The sequence below is a fragment of the Oncorhynchus tshawytscha genome, unplaced genomic scaffold, assembly GCF_018296145.1.
Source record: "Oncorhynchus tshawytscha isolate Ot180627B unplaced genomic scaffold, Otsh_v2.0 Un_contig_3880_pilon_pilon, whole genome shotgun sequence".
NCBI lineage: Eukaryota > Metazoa > Chordata > Actinopteri > Salmoniformes > Salmonidae > Oncorhynchus > Oncorhynchus tshawytscha.
In genome coordinates, this window is record NW_024608953.1 from 37,762 (window position 1) to 58,273 (window position 20,512).

The window sequence follows — 20,512 nt, forward strand, 5'->3', positions numbered from 1 at the left end:
TACAACAGGGTAATATAATGACAGTAGGTGGTAGACCAGGGTAATATAATGACAGAGGGTAGACCGGGGGGTAATATAATGACAGTAGAATGTACAACAGGGTAATATAATGACAGTAGGTGGTAGACCAGGTAATATAATGACAGTAGATGGTAGACTGGGGTAATATAATGACAGTAGAGTGGAGACCAGGGTAATATAATGACAGTAGATGGTAGAACAGGGTAATATAATGACAGTAGATGGTAGACCAGGGTAATATAATGACAGTAGAGGGTAGACCAGGGTAATATAATGACAGTAGATGGTAGAACAGGGTAATATAATGACAGTAGATGGTAGACCAGGGTAATATAATGACAGTAGAGGGTAGACCAGGGTATAATATAATGACAGTAGATGGTAGACCAGGGTAACATAATAACAGTAAAGGGTATACCAGGGTAATATAAAGACAGTATAGGGTAGACCAGGGTATTATAATGACAGTAGAGGGTAGACCAGGGTAATATGATTACAGTAGATGGTAGACCAGGGTAATATAATGACAGCAGATGGAAGACCAGGGTAATATAATGACAGTAAATGGTAGACCAGGGTAATATAATGACAGTAGAGGGTAAAATAATGACAGTAGATGGTAGACCAGGGTAATATAATGACAGTAGATGGTAGACCAGGTAATATAATGACAGTAGATGGTAGAATAGGGTAATATAATGACAGTAGATCGTAGACCAGGGTAATGCAAGGGTAATTAATGATGGTAGACCAGGGTAATATAATGACAGTAGAGTGGAGACCAGGGTAATATAATGACAGTAGATGGAGAACAGGGGAATATAATGACTGTAGATGGAATACCAGGGTAATATAATGACAGTAGAGGGTAGACCAGGGTAATATAATGACAGTAGATGGTAGACCAGGTAATATAATGACAGTAGAGGGTAGTACCAGGGTAATATAATGACAGTAGAGGAGACCAGGGTAATATAATGACAGTAGATGGTGACCAGGATAATATAATGACAGTAGATTGGTGACCAGTATAATATAATGACAGAGGGTAGACCAGGGTATAAGAATGACAGTAGAGGGTAGACCAGGGTATTATAATGACAGTAGAGGGTAGACCAGGCAATATGATGGCAGTAGATGGTAGACCAGGGTAATATATTGACAATAGATGGTAGACCAGGGTAATATAATGACAATAGATGGTAGAACAGGGCAATATAATGACAGTAGATGGACTAGGTAAACAAGGTTAATTAATGACAGTAGATGGTAGATCAGGGTAATATAATGACAGTAGATGGTAGACCAGGGTAATATAATGACAGTAGATGGAAGACCAGGCACATAATGACAGTAGATGGAAGAACAGGGTAATATAATGACAGTAGAAGTTAGACCAGGGTAATATAATGACAGTAGATGGTAGACCAGGGTAATATAATGACAGTAGATGGTAGACCAGGGTAATATAATGACAGTGGATGGAGACCAGGGTAATATAATGACAGTAGATGGAGAACAGGGTAATATAATGACTGTAGATGGAATACCAGGGTAATATATTGACAGTAGAGGGTAAAATAGTTGACAGAGTAGACCAGGGTAAAAATAATGACAGTAGATGGTAGACCAGGGTAATATAACGACAGTAGATGGTAGACCAGGGAAATATGATGACAGTAGATGGTAGACCAGGGAAATATGTTGGGTAGAATATATATTGAGAGTAGATGGTAGACCAGGGTAACACCAGGGTAATATAATGACAGTAGATGGTAAATATGACAGTAGATGGTAGACCAGGGTAATATAATGACAGTAGAGTGTAGACCAGGGTAATATATTAACAGTAGATATAAAACAAAGACCAAATATAATGATATTAGAGGTTATGATATTAGGGTCACCAGGGTAATATAATGACAGTATATGGTAGACCAGGCAATTTAATGACAGTAGAGGGGAGACCGGGGGTCATATAATGACATGGAGATGGTAGAACAGGGCAATATAATGACAGTAGATGCAGTAGACCAGGGTAATATAATGACAGTAGATCGTAGACTAGGGTAATACAAGGGTAATTAATGACAGTAGATGGTAGACAAGGGTAATATAATGACAGTAGAGGGTAGACCAGGGTAATATAATGACAGTGGATGGCAGACCAGGGTAATATAATGACAGTAGATGGCAGACCAGGTAATATAATGACAGCAGTTTGTAGACCAGGGTAATATAATGACAGTAGATGGTAGACCAGGGTATATATTGGTAGATGATTGACAGTAATACCATGGTAATATATTGACAGTAGATGTAAGACCAGGGTAATATTTTGACAGTAGAGGGTAGACCAGGGTAATATAAAGACAGTAGAGGGTAGACCGGGGTAATATAATGACAGTAGAATGTACAACAGGGTAATATAATGACAGTAGGTGGTAGACCAGGGTAATATAATGACAGTAGATGGAATACCAGGGTAATATAATGACAGCAGATGGTAATATAATGACAGATGGTAGACCAGGGTAATATAATGACAGTAGATTGGTAGATCAGGTAATATAAATGACAGTAGATGGTAGACCAGGGGCATATCATGACAGTAGATGGTAGACCAGGGTAATATAATGACAGTAGAGGGTAATATAATGACAGTAGATGGTAGACAATGACAGTATAGGGAAGACCAGGGTAATATAGTGACAGTAGATTGTATACCAGGGTAATAAAATGACAGTAGATGGTAGACCAGGGTAATATAATGACAGTAGATGGTAGACCAGGGTAAGCTAATGACAGTAGATGGTAGACCAGGGTAATATAATGACAGTAGATGGTAGACCAGGGTAAGCTAATGACAGTAGATGGTAGACCAGGGTAATATAATGACAGTAGATGCTAATATAATGACAGTAGATGGTAGACCAGGGTAATATAATGACAGTAGGGGTAGACCAGGGTAATATAATGACAGTAGATGGTAGACCAGGGTAATATAATGACAGTAGATGGTAGACCAGGGTAATATAATGACAGTAGATAGTAGACTAGTGTAATATAATGACAGTAAATGGTAGACCAGGGTAATATATTCACAGTAGATGGTAGACCAGAGTAATATAATGACAGTAGATGTAGACCAGGGTAATATAATGACAGTAGATGGTCGACCATGGTAATATAATGGCAGTAGAGGGTAATATAATAACAGTCGATGGTAGACCGGGGTAATATAATGACAGTAGAGGGTAGGCCAGGGTAATATAATGACAGTAGATGGTAGACCAGGGTAATATATTGACAGTAGATGGTAGACCAGGTTAATATAATGACAGTAGATGGTAGACCAGGTCAATATAATGACAGTAGATGGTAGACCAGGATAATATCATGACAGTAGATGGTAGACAAGGTTAATATAATAACAGTAGATGGTATACCAGGGTAATATAATGGAAGTAGAGTTTAGACCAGGGTAATATAGTGACAGTAGATGGTAGACCAGGGTAATATAATGACAGTAGAGGGTAATATAATGACAGAAGTTGGAAGACCAGGGTAATATAATGACAGTAGAGGGTAGGCCAGGGTAATATAATGACAGTAGATGGTAGACCAGGGTAATATAATGACAGTAGAGACCAGGGTAATATAATGACAGTAGATGGTAGACCAGGGTAATATAATGACAGTAGATGGTAGACCAGGGTAATATAATGACAGTAGAGGATAGATCAGGGTAATATAATGACAGTAGATGGTAGACCAGGGTAATATAATGACAGTAGATGGTAGACCAGGGTAATATAATGACAGTATAGGGAAGACCAGGGTAATATAATGACAGCAGATGGTAGACCAGGGTAATATAATGACAGTATAGGGAAGACCAGGGTAATATAATGACAGTAGATGGTAGACCAGGGTAATATAATGACAGTAGATGGTAGACCAGGGTAATATAATGACAGTAGATGGTAGACCAGGGTAATATAATGACAGTAGATGGTAGACCAGGTTAATATAATGACAGTAGATGGTAGACCAGGGTAATATAATGACAGTAGATGGTAGAGCAGGGTAATATAATGACAGTAGATGGTAGACCAGGGTAATATAATGACAGTAGAGGGTAATATAATGACAGAAGATGGTAGACCAGGGTAATATAATGACAGTAGAGGGTAGGCCAGGGTAATATAATGACAGTAGATGGTAGACCAGGTTAATATAATGACAGAAGATGGTAGAACAGGGTAATATAATGACAGTAGATGGTAGACCAGGTTAGTATAATGACAGTAGATGGAATACCAGGGTAATATAATGACAGTAGATGGTAGACCAGGTTAATATTATGACAGTAGATGGTAGACCATGGTAATATATTGACAGTAGATGGTAGACCAGGTTAATATAATGACAGAAGATGGTAGAACAGGGTAATATAATGACAGTAGAGGGTAATATAATGACAGTAGATGGTAGACCAGGGTAATATAATGACAGTAGAGGATAGATCAGGGTAATATAATGACAGTAGATGGTAGACCAGGGTAATATAATGACAGTATAGGGAAGACCAGGGTAATATATTGACAGTAGATGGTAGACCAGGGTAATATAATGACAGTAGATGGTAGACCAGGGTAATATAATGACTGTAGAGGGTAGACCAGTGTAATCTAGTGACAGTAGATGGTAGACCAGGGTAATATAATGACAGTAGATGGTAGACCAGGGTAATATAATGACAGTAGAGGGTAGACCAGTGTAAATGACAGTAATGGTAGACCAGGGTAATATAATGACAGTGGTAGACCAGGGTAATATAATGACAGTAGATGGTAGACCAGGGTAATATAATGACAGTAGATGGTAGACTAGTGTAATATAATGACAGTAGAGGGTAGACCAGTGTAATCTAGTGACAGTAGATGGTAGACCAGGGTAATATAATGACAGTAGAGGGTAGACCAGGGTAATATAATGACAGTAGACGGTAGACCAGTGTAATCTAGTGACAGTAGATGGTAGACCAGGGTAATATAAACTATAATATATTGTAATATAAACTACTTCCGGCGCCGACAGAGATGGCTGCCTCGCTTCGCGTTCCTAGGAAACTATGCAGTTTTTTGTTTTTTACGTGTTATTTCTTACACTAGTACCCCAGGTCATCTTAGGTTTCATTACATACAGCCGAGAAGAACTACTGAATATAAGATCAGCGTCAACTCACCATCAGTACGACCAAGAATATGTTTTTCGCGACGCGGATCCTGTGTTCTGCCTTACAACCAGGACAACGGAGTGGATTACATGCAGCGACCCAAAAACGACTCAGAAAAAGAGGGAAAGGAAGCGGTCTTCTGGTCAGACTCCGGAGACGGGCACACCGTGCACCACTCCCTAGCATTCTTCTTGCCAATGTCCAGTCTCTTGACAACAAGATTGATGAAATCCGAGCAAGGGTAGCATTCCAGAGGTACATCAGAGACTGTAACGTTCGATGCTTCACGGAAACATGGCTAACTGGAGAGACGCTATCCGAAGCGGTGCAGCCAGCGGGTTTCTCCACGCATCGCGCCGACAGAAACAAACATCTTTCTGGTAAGAAGTGGGGCGGGGGCGTATGCCTTATGGCCAACGTGACATGGTGTGATGAAAGAAACATACAGGAACTCAAATCCTTCTGTTCACCTGATTTAGAATTCCTCACAATCAAATGTAGACCGCATTATCTACCTAGAGAATTCTCTTCGATTATAATCACAGCCGTATATATCCCCCCCCAATCAGACACATCGATGGCTCTGAACGAACTTTATTTAACTCTCTGCAAACTGGAAACGATTTATCCGGAGGCTGCATTCATTGTAGCTGGGGATTTTAACAAGGCTAATCTGAAAACAAGACTCCCTAAATTTTATCAGCATATCGATTGCGCAACCAGGGGTGGAAAGACCCTGGATCATTGTTACTCTAACTTCCGCGACGCATATAAGGCCCTGCCCCGCCCCCTTTCGGAAAAGCTGACCACGACTCCATTTTGTTGATCCCTGCCTACAGACAGAAACTAAAACAAGAGGCTCCCACTCTGAGGTCTGTCCAACGCTGGTCCGACCAAGCTGACTCCACACTCCAAGACTGCTTCCATCACGTGGACTGGGAGATGTTTCGTATTGCGTCAGACAACAACATTGACGAATACGCTGATTCGGTGTGCGAGTTCATTAGAACGTGCGTTGAAGATGTCGTTCCCATAGCAACGATTAAAACATTCCCTAACCAGAAACCGTGGATTGATGGCAGCATTCGTGTGAAACTGAAGGCGCGAACCACTGCTTTTAATCAGGGCAAGGTGTCTGGTAACATGACTGAATACAAACAGTGCAGCTATTCCCTCCGCAAGGCTATCAAACAAGCTAAGCGCCAGTACAGAGACAAAGTAGAATCTCAATTCAAAGGCTCAGACACATGAGGCATGTGGCAGGGTCTACAGTCAATCACGGACTACAGGAAGAAACCCAGCCCAGTCACGGACCAGGATGTCTTGCTCCCAGGCAGACTAAATAACTTTTTTGCCCGCTTTGAGGACAATACAGTGCCACTGACACGGCCTGCAACGAAAACATGCGGTCTCTCCTTCACTACAGCCGAAGTGAGTAAGACATTTAAACGTGTTAACCCTCGCAAGGCTGCAGGCCCAGACGGCATCCCCAGCCGCGCCCTCAGAGCATGCGCAGACCAGCTGGTCGGTGTGTTTACGGACATATTCAATCAATCCCTATACCAGTCTGCTGTTCCCACATGCTTCAAGAGGGCCACCATTGTTCCTGTTCCCAAGAAAGCTAAGGTAACTGAGCTAATCGACTACCGCCCGTAGCACTCACATCCGTCATCATGAAGTGCTTTGAGAGACTAGTCAAGGACCATATCACCTCCACCCTACCTGACACCCTAGACCCACTCCAATTTGCTTACCGCTCAAATAGATCCACAGACGATGCAATCTCAACCACACTGCACACTGCCCTAACCCATCTAGACAAGAGGAATACCTATGTGAGAATGCTGTTCATCGACTACAGCTCGGCATTCAACACCATAGTACCCTCCAAGCTCGTCATCAAGCTCGAGACCCTGGGTCTCGACCCCGCCCCTGTGCAACTGGGTACTGGACTTCCTGACGGGCCGCCCCCAGGTGGTGAGGGTAGGCAACAACATCTCCTCCCCGCTGATCCTCAACACTGGGGCCCCACAAGGGTGCGTTCTGAGCCCTCTCCTGTACTCCCTGTTCACCCACGACTGCGTGGCCACGCACGCCTCCAACTCAATCATCAAGTTTGCGGACGACACAACAGTGGTAGGCTTGATTACCAACAACGACGAGACGGCCTACAGGGAGGAGGTGAGGGCCCTCGGAGTGTGGTGTCAGGAAAATAACCTCACACTCAACGTCAACAAAACTAAGGAGATGATTGTGGACTTCAGGAAACAGCAGAGGGAACACCCCCATCCACATCGATGGAACAGTAGTGGAGAGGGTAGCAAGTTTTAAGTTCCTCGGCATACACATCACAGACAAACTGAATTGGTCCACTCACACAGACAGCATCGTGAGGAAGGCGCAGCAGCGCCTCTTCAACCTCAGGAGGCTGAAGAAATTCGGCTTGTCACCAAAAGCACTCACAAACTTCTACAGATGCACAATCGAGAGCATCCTGGCGGGCTGTATCACCGCCTGGTATGGCAACTGCACCGCCCTCAACCGTAAGGCTCTCCAGAGGGTAGTGAGGTCTGCACAACGCATCACCGGGGGCAAACTACCTGCCCTCCAGGACACCTACACCACCCGATGCTACAGGAAGGCCATAAAGATCATCAAGGACATCAACCACCCGAGCCACTGCCTGTTCACCCCGCTGTCATCCAGAAGGCGAGGTCAGTACAGGTGCATCAAAGCTGGGACCGAGAGACTGAAAAACAGCTTCTATCTCAAGGCCATCAGACTGTTAAACAGCCACCACTAACATTGAGTGGCTACTGCCAACACACTGTCAATGACACTGACTCTACTCCAGCCACTTTAATAATGGGAATTGATGGGAAATGATGTAAATACATCACTAGCCACTTTAAACAATGCTACCTTATATAATGTTACTTACCCTACATTATTCATCTCATATGCATACGTAGATACTGTACTCTATATCATCGACTGCATCCTTATGTAATACATGTATCACTAGCCACTTTAACTATGCCACTTGGTTTACATACTCATCTCATATGTATATACTGTACTCGATATCATCTACTGTATCTTGCCTATGCTGCTCTGTACCATCACTCATTCATATATCCTTATGTACATATTCTTTATCCCCTTACACTGTGTATAAGACAGTAATTTTTTGGAATTGTTAGTTAGATTACTTGTTCGTTATTACTGCATTGTCGGAACTAGAAGCACAAGCATTTCGCTACACTCGCATTAACATCTGCTAACCATGTGTATGTGACAAATAAAATTTGATTTGATTTGATTTGATTTGGTCTAACCTCTAATGTCATTATATTGCCCTTGTTTACCATCTACTGTCATTATATTACCCTGGTCTACCCTCTACTGTCATTATATTACCCTGGTCTACCATCTACTGTCAATATTTTACCATCTACTGTCATTATATTACCCTGGTCTACCATCTACTCTCAATATATTACCCTGGTCTACCATCTACTGTCATCATATTTCCCTGGTCTACCATCTACTGTCATTATATTACCCTGGTCTACCATCTACTGTCATTATCTTACCCTGGTCTACCATCTACTGTCATTATTTTACCCTCTACTGTCATTATATTACCCTGGTATTCCATCTACAGTCATTATATTACCCTGGTCTCCACTCTACTGTCATTATATTAAATCAAAATCAAATCAAATTTATTTATATAGCCCTTCGTACATCAGCTGATATCTCAAAGTGCTGTACAGAAACCCAGCCTAAAACCCCAAACAGCAAGCAATGCAGGTGTAGAAGCACGGTGGCTAGGAAAAACTCCCTAGAAAGGCCAAAACCTAGGAAGAAACCTAGAGAGGAACCAGGCTATGTGGGGTGGCCAGTCCTCTTCTGGCTGTGCCGGGTGGAGATTATAACAGAACATGGCCAAGATGTTCAAATGTTCATAAATGACCAGCATGGTCGAATAATAATAAGGCAGAACAGTTGAAACTGGAGCAGCAGCACAGTCAGGTGGAAGTTGAAACTGGAACAGCAGCATGGCCAGGTGGACTGGGGACAGCAAGGAGTCATCATTTCAGGTAGTCCTGGAGCTCAGGTCCTAGGGCTCAGGTCCTCCGAGAGAGAGAAAGAAAGAGAGAAGGAGAGAATTAGAGAACGCACACTTAGATTCACACAGGACACCGAATAGGACAGGAGAAGTACTCCAGATATAACAAACTGACCCCAGCCCCCGACACATAAACTACTGCAGCATAAATACTGGAGGCTGAGACAGGAGGGGTCAGGAGACACTGTGGCCCCATCCGAGGTCACCCCGGACAGGGCCAAACAGGAAGGATATAACCCCACCCACTTTGCCAAAGCACAGCCCCCACACCACTAGAGGGATATCTTCAACCACCAACTTACCATCCTGAGACAAGGCTGAATATTACCCTGGTCAACAAATTACCCTGGTCAACAACTCTACTGTCATTATATTACCCTGGTATATCCTTTACTGTTATTATATTACCCTGGTCTACCATCTACTGTCATTATATTACCCTGGTCTACCCTCTACTGTCATTAAATTACCCTGGTCTACCGTCCAGTCTTGTCAGGCTATGCTGTTGGTGGACTTGTTAGTTTGCGCTCCAGCACTTGCAGAGGCTCGGTGCATCTCAACAATTGTGCTTTGTAGCCAGCGGCCGGTTACCTCAGTTGGTTAGAGTGTGTGATACGCTGCTCTCTGAAAGTAAGTAATGTCTTTCTTTTTCATCTGACATTGTGACATCAGTGTAACATGAGAGTTGCTTGTCATTGTTACATGACAGTTTCTTGTCATTGTTTACATGACAGTAGGTTGTCGTAAGACAAGGCTGCATGAAGTCTGAACTGGAGTTTTCTTGGATCCATCAAACAATGTGCTTTTGGAGAATGCAGGCATCGATCCCACTACCTCACGCATGCAAAGCATTTGAGCTAATTCCCCAGCCGTTTGGAATTTCCGCATGAAGCAACCAAGAGGGTCCAGTCTTGTCAGGCTATGCTGTTGGTGGACTTGTTAGTTTGCGCGCCAGCACTTGCAGAGGCTCGGTGCATCTCAACAATTGCAACTAATAGCTAGTGGCTGGTTAGCTCAGTTGGTTAGAGTGTGGTGCTAATAACGCCAAGGTCATGGGTTCGATCCCCGTACTGGCTATGATGTACATTTTCAGTTTCAAAATTGTGAGTCACATGCATGTGAATTGTCAAGGGTGCCACAGAATTCAACTTAGTGAATTGCCAAAATAGCTCAGTTGGGAGAGCGTTAGACTGAAGATCTAAAGGTCCCTGGTTTGATCCCGGGGTTTGGTGTTTGTTCTTACTTTATGCTCTGGCTTCAAGGAAACTATCCACAGCTTTGTTTGTGGGCCTCAATGGTGTGTGCTACGCTGCTCCTCTGAAAGTAAGTAATGTCTTGCTTTTTCATCTGACATTTTGACATCAGTGTTACAGGAAAATTGCTTGTCATTGTTACATGACAGTAGGTTGTCGTAAGACAAGGCTGCATGAAGTGTGAACTGGAGCTTTCTTGGATCCACAAAAAAATATGTTTTTGGGGAATGCGGGCATCGATCCCACTACCTATAGCATGCTAAGCAAACACAATACCAATTGATCAAATTCCCCAGCTGTTTGGAATTGCCACAAGGAGCAACCAAGAGTGTCCAGTCTTGTCAGGCTATGCTGTTGGTGGACTTGTTAGTTTGCGCTCCAGCACTTGCAGAGGCTCGGTGCATCTCAACAATTGTGAGCCAGCGCTGGGCTCAGTTGGTTGCATCTCAATGGTCATGGGTTTGATTGTGCTTTGTAGCCAGCGGCGGTTACCTCAGTTGGTTAGAGTGTGTGATACGCTGCTCTCTGAAAGTAAGTAATGTCTTTCTTTTTCATCTGACATTGTGACATCAGTGTTACATGAGAGTTGCTTGTCATTGTTTACATGACAGTAGATTGTTTTAAGACAAGGCTGCATGAAGTCTGAACTGGAGTTTTCTTGGATCCATCAAACAATGTGCTTTTGGAGAATGCAGGCATCGATCCCACTACCTCACGCATGCAAAGCATTTGAGCTAATTCCCCAGCCGTTTGGAATTTCCGCATGAAGCAACCAAGAGGGTCCAGTCTTGTCAGGCTATGCTGTTGGTCCAGTCTTGCAGGCTATGCTGTTGGTGGACTTGTTAGTTTGCGCGCCAGCACTTGCAGAGGCTCGGTGCATCTCAACAATTGCAACTAATAGCTAGTGGCTGGTTAGCTCAGTTGGTTAGAGTGTGGTGCTAATAACTCCAAGGTCATGGGTTCGATCCCCGTACTGGCTATGATGTACATTTTCAGTTTCAAAATTGTGAGTCACATGCATGTGAATTGTCAAGGGTGCCACAGAATAGCTCAGTTGGGAGAGTGTTAGACTGAAGATCTAAAGGTCCCTGGTTTGATCCTGGATTTTGGCATTTGTATTTGTTCTTTCTTTATGATTCTGGCTTCAAGGAGACTATCCACAGCTTTGTTTGTGGGCCTCAATGGTGTGTGCTACGCTGCTGCTCTGAAAGTAAGTAATGTCTTTTTTTTGACATTTTGACATCTGAACATTTTGACATCAGTGTTACAGGAAAGTGTGAACTTGCTTGTCATTGTTACATGACAGTAGGTTGTCGTAAGACAAGGCTGCATGAAGTGTGAACTGGAGCTTTCTTGGATCCACAAAAAAATATGTTTTTGGGGAATGCGGGCATCGATCCCACTACCTATAGCATGCTAAGCAAACACAATACCAATTGATCAAATTCCCCAGATGATTGGAATTGCCACAAGGAGCAACCAAGAGTGTCCAGTCTTGTCAGGCTATGCTGTTGGTGGACTTGTTAGTTTGCGCTCCAGCACTTGCAGAGGCTCGGTGCATCTCAACAATTGTGCTTTGTAGCCAGCGGCTGGTTAGCTCAGTTGGTTAGAGTGTGTGATACGCTGCTCTCTGAAAGTAAGTAATGTCTTTCTTTTTCATCTGACATTGTGACATCAGTGTTACATGAGAGTTGCTTGTCATTGTTTACATGTCTTGTCATTGTTTACATTACACAGGACATTGTTTTGACAGTGTAAGACAAGGCTGCATGAAGTCTGAACTGGAGTTTTCTTGGATCCATCAAACAATGTGCTTTTGGAGAATGCAGGCATCGATCCCACTACCTCACGCATGCAAAGCATTTGAGCTAATTCCCCAGCCGTTTGGAATTTCCGCATGAAGCAACCAAGAGTGTCCAGTCTTGTCAGGCTATGCTGTTGGTGGACTTGTTAGTTTGCTCTCCAGCACTTGCAGAGGCTCGGTGCATCTCAACAATTGCGGCCAATCGCTAGTGGCTGGTTAGCTCAGTTGGTTAGAGTGTGGTCCTAAAACGCCAAGGTCATGGGTTAATCCCCGTACTGGCTATGATGTACATTTTCAGTGTCAAAATTGTGAGTCACATGCATGTGAATTGTCAAGGGTGCCACAGAATTCAACTTAGTGAATTGCCAAAATAGCTCAGTTGGGAGAGTGTTAGACTGAAGATCTAAAGGTCCCTGGTTTGATCCTGGATTTTGGCATTTGTATTTGTTCTTTCTTTATGATTCTGGCTTCAAGGAAACTATCCACAGCTTTGTTTGTGGGCCTCAAGCGGTGTGTGTGCTCGCTGCTTTTTCATCCTGACTGATCAGTGTTACAGGAAAAAGTTGCTTGTCATTGTTACATGACAGTAGGTTTTAAGACAAGGCTGCATCAAGTGTGAACTGGAGCTTTCTTGGATCACAAAAAAATGTGTTTTTGAATGCGGGCATCGATCCCAGTGTTAGCATGAAAGTTGCCAATTGATCAAATTCAGCTGTTTGAATTGCCACAAGGACATGACAGTAGGTTGTCACTTGCAAGACAAGGCTGCATGAAGTGTGAACTGAGCTTTCTTGGATCCACAAAAAAAATTGTTTTTGGGGAATGCGGGCATGATCCCACTACCTTGCATGCAAAGCAAACACAATACCAATTGATCAAATTCCCCAGCTGTTTGGAATTGCCACAAGGAGCAACCAAGAGTGTCCAGTCTTGTCAGGCTATGCTGTTGGTGGACTTGTTGTTTGCTCCAGCACTTGCAGAGGCTCGGTGCATCTCAACAATTGTGCTCTGTAGCCAGCGGCCGGTTCTTTCTCAGTTGGTTAGAGTGTCTGCATTCTCTGAAACAGTCATGTCTTTCTTTTTCATCTGACATTGTGACATCAGTGTTACATGAGAGTTCATTGTTACACAGTTTCTTGTCATTGTTTACATGACAGTAGGTTGTTTTAAGACAAGGCTGCATGAAGTCTGAACTGGAGTTTTCTTGGATCCATCAAACAATGTGCTTTTGGAGAATGCAGGCATCGATCCCACTACCTCACGCATGCAAAGACAAGGCTGCATGAAGTCTGAACTGGAGTTTTCTTGGATCCATCAAACAATGTGCTTTTGGAGAATGCAGGCATCGATCCCACTACCTCACGCATGCAAAGCATTTGAGCTAATTCCCCAGCCGTTTGGAATTTCCGCATGAAGCAACCAAGAGTGTCCAGTCTTGTCAGGCTATGCTGTTGGTGGACTTGTTAGTTTGCGCTCCAGCACTTGCAGAGGCTCGGTGCATCTCAACAATTGCGGCCAATAGCTAGTGGCTGGTTAGCTCAGTTGGTTAGAGTGTGGTGCTAATAACGCCAAGGTCATGGGTTCGATCCCCGTACTGGCTATGATGTACATTTTGAGTGTCAAAATTGTGAGTCACATGCATGTGAATTGTCAAGGGTGCCACAGAATTAATTTAGTGAATTGCCGAAATAGCTCAGTTGGGAGAGCGTTAGACTGAAGATCTAAAAAGTCCCTGGTTGATCCTGGGTTTTGGCATTTGTATTTGTTTTTCTTTTTCTGGCTTTTTATTTGAAACTATCCACAGCTTTGTTTGTGGGCCTCTGGCTTCAAGGAAACTATCCACAGCTTTGTTTGTGGGCCTCAATGCTGTGTGCTACGCTGCTCCTCTGAAAGTAAGTAATGTCTTGCTTTTTCATCTGACATTTTGACATCAGTGTTACAGGAAAGTTGCTTGTCATTGTTACATGACAGTAGGTTGTCGTAAGACAAGGCTGCATGAAATGTGAACTGGAGCTTTCTTGGATCCACAAAAAAATGTGTTTTTGGGGAATGCGGGCATCGATCCCACTACCTATAGCATGCAAAGCAAACACAATACGAATTGATCAAATTCCCCAGCTGTTTGGAATTGCCACAAGGAGCAACCAAGAGTGTCCAGTCTTGTCAGGCTATGCTGTTGGTGGACTTGTTAGTTTGCGCTCCAGCACTTGCAGAGGCTCGGTGCATCTCAACAATTGTGCTCTGTAGCCAGCGGCCGGTTAGCTCAGTTGGTTGCTCTCTGAAAGTGTCTTTCTTTTTCATCTGACATTGTGACATCAGTGTTACATGAGTTGCTTGTCTTGTAATGTCTTTCAGTTTTTTCATCTGACATTGTGACATCAGTGTTACACTGAGAGTTTTTTGGATCCATCAAACAATGTTTTCATTGCTAATTTTTCAGCCGTTTGAATTTTACATGACAGTGTTTCTTTTAAGACAAGGCTGCATGAAGTCTGAACTGGAGTTTTCTTGGATCCATCAAACAATGTGCTTTTTGGAGAATGCAGGCATCGATCCCACTACCTCACGCATGCAAAGCATTTGAGCTCAAATTCCCCAGCCGTTTGGAATTTCGCATGATTTGCAACCAAGAGTGTCCAGTCTTGTCAGGCTATGCTGTTGGTGGACTCCAGCGCTCCTTGCAGGCTATGCTGTTGGTGGACTTGTTAGTTTGCGCTCCAGCACTTGCAGAGGCTCGGTGCATCTCAACAATTGTGCTCTGTAGCCAAGTGTCAGTGATACGCTGCTCTCTGAAAGTAAGTCATGTCTTCTTTTTCATCTGACATTGTGACATCAGTGTTACATGAGAGTTGCTTGTCATTGTTACATGACAGTTTCTTGTCATTGTTTACATGACAGTAGGTTGTCGTAAGACAAGGCTGCATGAAGTCTGAACTGGAGTTTTCTTGGATCCATCATTGTTGCTGTTTGACAATGACAAAGTTTCTTGTCATTGTTTACATGACAGTAGGTTGTTTGTAAGACAAGGCTGCATGAAGTCTGAACTGGAGTTTTCTTGGATCCATCAAACAATGTGCTTTTGGAGAATGCAGGCATCGATCCCACTACCTCATGCATGCAACAGCATTTGAGCTAATTCCCCAGCCTTGTTTGGAATTTCCTGCATGAAGCAACCAAGAGTGTCCAGTCTTGTCAGGCTATGCTGTTGGTGGACTTGTTAGTTTACGCGCCAGCACTTGCAGAGGCTCGGTGCATCTCAACAATTGCAGCCAATAGCTAGTGGCTGGTTAGCTCAGTTGGTTAGAGTGTGGTGCTAATAACGCCAAGGTCATGGGTTCGATCCCCGTACTGGCTATGATGTACATTTTCAGTTTCAAAATTGTGAGTCACATGCATGTGAATTGTCAAGGGTGCCACAGAATTCAACTTAGTGAATTGCCAAAATAGCTCAGTTGGGAGAGTGTTAGACTGAAGATCTAAAGGTCCCTGGTTTGATCCTGGATTTTCGCATTTGTATTTGTTCTTTCTTTATGATTCTGGCTTCAAGGAGACTATCCACAGCTTTGTTTGTGGGCCTCAATGCTGTGTGCTACGCTGCTCCTCTGAAAGTAAGTAATATCTTGCTTTTTCATCTGACATTTTGACATCAGTGTTACAGGAAAGTTGCTTGTCATTGTTACATGACAGTAGGTTGTCGTAAGACAAGGCTGCATGAAGTGTGAACTGGAGCTTTCTTGGATCCACAAAAAAATGTGTTTTTGGGGAATGCGGGCATCGATCCCACTACCTCAGCATGCAAGCAAAACAACCACCAATTGATCAAATTCCCCAGCTGTTTGGAATTGCCACAAGGAGCAACCAAGAGTGTCCAGTCTTGTCAGGCTATGCTGTTGGTGGACTTGTTAGTTTGCGCTCCAGCACTTGCAGAGGGCATCTCAGCTCAAGTTCTGAAAGTAAGCTAGTGGCTGGTTAGCTCAGTTCATGTTGCATCTCATTGTGTGCCCAACATGCATGTGAATTTGTCCAGGTGCTCAGTTGGTCAGTTTCAGCTCAAAAAAGTCCCATCATTGTTTGTTTGCAATTTAAAGTGTTTGTCATATGTTCAGTTGAGCGTTAGACTGAAGATCTAAAGGTCCCTGGTTTGATCCCGGGTTTCTGCATTTGTAAGTTTGTTCTTTCTTTATGTTTTTTTCATCTGACATCTTTGTTTGTGCCTCATTGTGTTCACGCTGCTCCTCTGAAACATGTCTTGCTTTTTCATCTGACATTTTGACATCAGTGTTACAGGAAAGTTGCTTGTCATTGTTACATGACAGTAGGTTGTCGTAAGACAAGGCTGCATGAAGTCTGAACTGGAGTTTTCTTGGATCCATCAAAAAATGTTTTTTTGGAGAATGCAGGCATCGATCCCACTACCTGCACGCATGCAAACAAGCACCAATTGATCAAATTCCCCAGATGTTTGGATTTGCCACAAGAAGCAACCAAGAGTGTCCAGTCTTGTCAGGCTATGCCAGTCTTGTCAGGCTATGCTGTTGGTGGACTTGTTAGTTTATGCGCCAGCACTTGCAGAGGCTCGGTGCATCTCAACAATTGTGCCAATAGCTAGTGGCTGGTTAGCTCAGTTGGTTAGAGTGTGGTGCTAATAAATGCCAAGGTCATGGGTTCGATCCCCGTACTGGCTATGATGTACATTTTCAGTGTCAAAATTGTGAGTCACATGCATGTGAATTGTCAAGGGTGCCCACATAATTAAACCCCCAGTGAATTCCGAAATAGCTCAGTTGGGAGAGATCCTCTTGTCTGAAGATCTAAAGGTCTGGTTTCAAATTAACATTTAATCCGGGTTTGGCATTTAAATTTCCCCAACTTCTTTCTTTATGCTTTTATAATTCAAGGAAACTATCCACAGCTTTGTTTGTGGGCCTCAATGGTGTGTGCTCGCTGCTCCTCTGAAATTTAGTAATTCTTGCTTTTTCATCTGACATTTTGACATCAGTGTTACATGAAAGTTGCTTGTCATTGTTACATGAATCGTAAGACAAGGCTGCATGAAGTGTCAAGTTGTCATAAGACAAGGCTGCATGAAGTGTGAACTGGAGCTTTCTTGGATCCAAAAAAAAATGTGTTTTTGGGGGGAATGCGGGCATCGATCCCACTACCTTAGCATGCTAAGCAAACACAATACCAATTGATCAAATTCCCCAGCTGTTTGGAATTAAAACAAGGAGCAACCAAGAGTGTCCAGTCTTGTCAGGCTATGCTGTTGGTGGACTTGTTAGTTTGCAGCTCCAGCACTTGCAGAGGCTCGGTGCATCTCAACAATTGTGCCTCTAGCCAGCCTGGTTAGCTCAGTGTGTGATGCTAATAACTCATCAAAAATCCCCGTACTCATGTACATAGTGTCAAAATTGAAAACAATTCAAATTGTCAAGGGTGCCACAATCCGAAATAGCTCAGTTTGTTAACTGAAATCTAAAGGTCAGTTCAAATTTGTTCTTTCTTCATGCATTTGCTTTCCAAAGGAAACTAACAGCCTCAATTTGTGCTACGCTGCAATTGAAAGAAACATCAAGTTTCTTTTTCATCTGACATTTTGACATTTGTTACAGGAAAGTTGCTTTCATTGTTACAAGACAGTTTGTGTAAGACAAGGCTGAATGAAGTTTGAAATCAGTTTTCTTGAAAATCAAACAATGTGTTTTTGGAAAAATGCAGGCATCGATCCCACTACCTCAATGAGCATGCTAAGCAAAAATTAGCAAATGTCACCAATTTTGAATTCCCAATGTTTGCAAATTTGTGCAAAGCAAAATAGCTCCAGTCTTGTTCAGGCATGCTTTGGCTAAGAAAAAAATGAAAATGCAGTCAACACAAGCCAAACTTTTTTCAAATTATCTCAATAATATGACAGAAACATGGTGGCGTTGTTTAGAATCATTCCTCAAGGTGTTTTTCAGAATTCTATTCGATGAAAAGGGAAAACATGAGCTGGCAGCTGGTTTCTCATCCGAGGCACGTGTCAAAAAGTACTGCAGCTGATGAGATTACGTCAAGGGTGCCACGGAGGACACCAAGCGACCACCTGGTAAATGTAGTCTCTTATGGTCAATCTTCCAATGATATGCCTACAAATCGTCATGCAATGCAAATTGCAGACACCTTGGGAAAACGTGGAAAAGGTAAGCTACTCTTAGCTCCTCCACAGCCATAAAATAAATCATTGCCAGGCTTTTCAGTATCAGGTACATAAATATTTATAATTCTAAAAACGGCACTTCCTGATTATATTTTTATCTGGGTTTTTCTAAAATCATCAGTTTGTGGCACTCACAACGTTTTGCAGTTTTGGAAACGTCAGAGTGTTTTCTTTCCAAAGTTGTCAATTATATGCATAGTCGAGCATCTTTTCGTGACAAAATATCTTGTTTAAAACGGGAACGTTTTTCATCCAAAAATTAAAATAGCGCCCCCTATATCCAAGAAGTTAAACCAATATCAGAATTTTTCCATTGTTCTTAAACCATTCGCATTGATTGACGTAAATTTAACCATTCCAATAAATAATAAAAATAAATATTTTCTCATTATCCTCTACCTGTTGTCATGTTTCTTCCTTTTCCATCCTTTTTCACCTCCACCGATGCTTTCCTCTTCCTGTAGCCTCCCCTTGTTCTATCAATCTTTTCCATGTCTTCTGAATCTGAAATGGACTCTAAATCCATCTCATCCAACCAACTCAAAATCTTCTTTCATGTGCCTGTTGTGCTTCCTGTATCCATCCATTTCTCCTGTATCGTTGTCAGCGTCCCACTCCCCTCCACTTCACCCCCTTCCGAGGCACCCACATAGCCCGAGGCCCCCCAAAAATCTGTGAGTCCCCAGTGCCTCCACCCAGCCCACTCCCCCCCTCCTCCTGAAAACTCCCTCTTCTTATTTCTGAATCCATACTGCTCCCTATTTCACTCGTCTTCTGTTCCATCTTCTCCCCTCTTCTTTTCTCCGTCTCTCCACCCTCCACCACGTCCTCTCCTCCATCTTCGTCTCCTTCTTGTGGTGATACAACTGCTTCCTCGAAAAGTTCCTGACTCCCCTCTTCAGCCAAAACCTCTCCACAGTTGCACTCCTCTAGTCTCTTTCGGCATCCACCACAAAAAGACCTTTCCTTCCCTCCAACACATTCCCTCGCATAATGACCCTGTTTACCACACTTGAAACATTTAAACTCAGGGCAGTCTTTGACTATGTGCCCAGGCTGGATACACAGTCGACAAACCCTGATCTGCTTATCATGTATTACTGTAAAATACTCTCCTCCCTCCAGTGTCTCAAATTTTGTCGAATATGGCAATGATTATACTGTTTCAGTGAATTTTACCTTACAAAATCTTGTCCCGTCCACTATCTCCGTACCTGGCCAAACTCTCCTCCTTATTTCTGAGACAGCAGTTACACCCCAGCTACTCAGCTTATCCAGTATAACTTTGTCTTCGATGTATACGGGAAGATTCATGAAAGATACAACTAGCTCGTTTGCAATCATATCTCTCGCCATGATCCTTCATCATTAAACCATCCATTAAACGATCCCTTCCTTTTCCATTTCGCATTGTAATTTCGTACTTTCTTTCTCCTTTCATTCTACATCCCACCACCTCCCCACACACCTCTTTAATCAAACGTAGTATCTCCATCTTTGTAACTTTATCTTCTCCCATCAACTCCACTGCCACCGTAAATTCTTTGCCATTTTTCAGTCCTCCTTCACCTCCATGTTTCTTCCGTTGAGCATTTTCTTTGTCATTGTCCATTCCGTTAGTCATTGCCATGTTGTCCGTCATAGTAAACAAAAATGAGACCCAAAAACTCTCCCCCAAGCAGCAAAACTGCAAAGGGGGAAAAAAAAAACTTCAACTTGTTCAAAGGCAAAAAAAATCTAAATTATACTTCAAAAAACGTTGAAAATAACAAAAAAGGTCTCAAGCAAACACTCTCAAGCAAACAAACACTCACTCACGACTTAATCACCAACACCTGTCTCACTTTCCAAAGAGGAA

At 42.9% G+C, this 20,512-nt stretch overlaps 9 non-coding genes across 9 annotated transcripts; all 9 read left to right on the forward strand.

Moving 5' to 3' along the window:
- Nucleotides 1-10,401: 10,401 nt before the first annotated feature.
- trnai-aau lies at nt 10,402-10,475 on the forward strand. Its single transcript has one exon. It is a non-coding gene; the product is annotated as a tRNA-Ile (tRNA).
- Nucleotides 10,476-10,557: 82 nt separating this feature from the next.
- On the forward strand, nt 10,558-10,630 carry trnaf-gaa. The gene has a single exon. It is a non-coding gene; the product is annotated as a tRNA-Phe (tRNA).
- A 927-nt stretch (nt 10,631-11,557) lies between these two features.
- Nucleotides 11,558-11,631, forward strand: trnai-aau. The gene has a single exon. It is a non-coding gene; the product is annotated as a tRNA-Ile (tRNA).
- A 57-nt stretch (nt 11,632-11,688) lies between these two features.
- trnaf-gaa lies at nt 11,689-11,763 on the forward strand. The gene has a single exon. It is a non-coding gene; the product is annotated as a tRNA-Phe (tRNA).
- Nucleotides 11,764-12,819: 1,056 nt separating this feature from the next.
- Nucleotides 12,820-12,892, forward strand: trnaf-gaa. Its single transcript has one exon. It is a non-coding gene; the product is annotated as a tRNA-Phe (tRNA).
- A 1,090-nt stretch (nt 12,893-13,982) lies between these two features.
- Nucleotides 13,983-14,056, forward strand: trnai-aau. The gene has a single exon. It is a non-coding gene; the product is annotated as a tRNA-Ile (tRNA).
- A 1,680-nt stretch (nt 14,057-15,736) lies between these two features.
- trnai-aau lies at nt 15,737-15,810 on the forward strand. The gene has a single exon. It is a non-coding gene; the product is annotated as a tRNA-Ile (tRNA).
- Nucleotides 15,811-15,892: 82 nt separating this feature from the next.
- Nucleotides 15,893-15,965, forward strand: trnaf-gaa. The gene has a single exon. It is a non-coding gene; the product is annotated as a tRNA-Phe (tRNA).
- Nucleotides 15,966-17,065: 1,100 nt separating this feature from the next.
- trnai-aau lies at nt 17,066-17,140 on the forward strand. Its single transcript has one exon. It is a non-coding gene; the product is annotated as a tRNA-Ile (tRNA).
- The last annotated feature ends 3,372 nt before the right edge of the window (nt 17,141-20,512 follow it).